At 43.9% G+C, this 2692-nt stretch overlaps 1 pseudogene; it reads left to right on the top strand.

The window, feature by feature from the left end:
* Positions 209-2264, top strand: LOC8084480 (annotated as a pseudogene).

The raw sequence follows: 2692 nt of genomic DNA on the forward strand, positions 1-2692 counted from the left end.
AACTGCTTGAAAGCACTATAGAAGAGGAGGTCAACCCTGAGCTCTTGACTTCACAGCTAGCCTGCATACGGATCAATTCATGCAATAAATCCAAGTTTATGGCTGCAAGATGTTTGTGTGTGCAAGAGTTAATATATCTTGGAGCTCCCAAATTGTTACACTGCACAAGATGTTCGGCTGTACTTGCTGTCAAGAACTAGATGCATTATCTGTACAGTTTGTAGCTCAATCAAGTTGTACAATGTACCTATGAGAAATTCTTCTCCAGGTATACATCAGCTGCTAAAGAAACCTGGAAATATGATTCCTCTGGAGTTGCTGATAATTGACGAGGCTGCACAGCTCAAAGAGTGTGAAGCCTTAATTCCTCTGCAGCTGCCTGGCATAAGGCATGCTGTTCTCATCGGTGACGAGTATCAATTACCTGCCCTTGTGAAGAGTAATGTAAGCTCCTTAAATTCATAATTCTTCTTTTGATTGTGTTCTTTGTATTGACATGTAATATGGTTCTGCAGATATCTGATAGTGCTAACTTTGGATGAAGTGTTTTTGAGAGGTTGAGTTCCCTAGGCTATAGTAAGCACCTTCTTAATATCCAGTACAGGATGCATCCGGAAATAAGCAAGTTTCCAGTCAGTACATTTTATGATGGCAAGCTATCTGATGGCCTCAATGTCAGTCATAAGGACTATAATAAGATGTTTTTAGCAGGAAAACTTCTTAGACCATATTCATTTATAAATATTGATGGCAGCCATGAAACAAATGAAAAGCATGGTCGAAGCCTTAAAAACTCAGTAGAAGTTGATGCAATTGTGTTGATCGTGCAGAGATTGTTAAAAGGTAAAGGCCAGCCATAATGTACAGTGCTGTAGTTGTATGCTGCACTTCTTTCTCTAATAATAATTATGATATCTTTTGATGTGCATTCAAGATCAAGGCAGTTTATGTTTGGGCAGGTTACAATGATTTTTCCCTTTTTATCTATTGTAGAGACGTCTTCTACAAGAAGCAAACTCTTTGTTGGTGTTGTTTGTCTTTGTCCATACAATGCTCAAGTTAGAGCTATCCAGGAAAGAGTTGGGAAGACCTGCAGTTGGTATGATGGTTCTCAGTGAAAATAAAATCTGTGGATGGTTTCCAAGGCGCGGAGGAAGATGTCATTATCATATCAACAGTCAGGAGCAATGGAGCTGGTTCAGTTGGGTTTCTCTCAAACTTGCAGAGGACTAATGTGGCTCTTACAAGGGCCAAGTAAGTTCTGCACCAAGCATTTAAAATTCACTTTGATTACTTCCTAATCTTCTGTCTGGTGCATGGTGATAAAAAATATGTATTTTTTAATGTTTTCTTGCAGGCATTGCTTATGGATAGTGGGGAATGGAACCACCCTGTTCAACAGCAATTCTATTTGGCAGAAGATTGTCAAGGACACATGGGATAGAGGTTGTTTTTTCAATGCCACTGATGAGAAAGAGTTGCTGAATGCAATTTTCAAGCCTGCTGTTAATTTAACTAAACATGAACCACAAGGACAGGGCGTGTTTGGTTCCCACCGTGGGAAATGCGCCCAGGCAAGGCATCAACGCGAGGCGGGGTCAGATGCGGCTGCCCGGCAGATGCTCCCAGGCGAGGGCCGCATCCAAACATGCCCTATATCCAACTTATCAGTCACTGACACAATTCGGCGACTTGCTAGTCAGTTTTTCCCTGGAAGTGATCTCCCACCAAAGTTCTCTATCACGCTCAATGTCGAGTACACTGAGAAAGGCAGTTCATCAAGCTCTCTGCTTAACAGCTGTCCTTTGCAACTCACAGCAGCAGCAGTGTCAAACTCAGAACCAGCATCTCATCATGCTTCAGCTACGGAAGCAGTTGAATTTCCTGAAACAGAAGATGGGCGCTGGGTTAACAGGAAAACTGCAAGGAGAACTTTGATCAGTATCGACAATGATCCTAGACTTGCACTTGACTTTCTGGCAGTAGCAATCACACAGGACCAAGCAGCACCAGTTACAGGGGGTTCAAAATGCAGCATCAGACTCGATGAACAGGAGCAAGCATCTCCTCCTACCCAGGTGCAATCTATAAGAAGAAATGTGGTAGAAAGGTCAAAGCTCTTGCTCCAGTTACCACAGGGGGTTCAAAATGCAGCATCAGACGCAATGAACAGGAGAAGGCATCTACTACCCTGGTGCAATCTAAGAAGAAGCGTCTGAAAGGATCAAGATGCCCAAGAGGGGGGTGAATTGGGCTTCTCTAAAAATTTAAGCACCCTATAAGCTCCAATTCAACCCCTTGTGCCTAGTGTGACTTGGAGAGCTACCGGATAAAAGTTTTGCAACCTAGTTCCAATCCTATTCTAGCATGGCAATTCTAAGAATGTAAAAGCACAAAGTAAATGCTAGAAAGTAAAGGAGTAGTGGAAGAAAATGCTCGGCGATGTTTTGCCGAGGTATCGGAGAGTCGCCACTCTCCACTAGTCCTCGTTGGAGCACCCGCGCAAGGGTCTTGCTCCCCCTTGGTCCGCGCAAGGACCAAGTGCTCTCTACGGGCTGATTCTTCGACACTCCGTCGCGGTGAATCGCCCAAAACCGCTCACAAGCTTGACACGAGCCACCCACAAGAACTACGGGTGATCTTCGTGCCTCCAATCACCACCGAACCGTCTAGGTGATGGCGATCACCAAGA

This window comes from Sorghum bicolor, chromosome 4 (genome assembly GCF_000003195.3).
Source record: "Sorghum bicolor cultivar BTx623 chromosome 4, Sorghum_bicolor_NCBIv3, whole genome shotgun sequence".
Taxonomy (NCBI): domain Eukaryota; kingdom Viridiplantae; phylum Streptophyta; class Magnoliopsida; order Poales; family Poaceae; genus Sorghum; species Sorghum bicolor.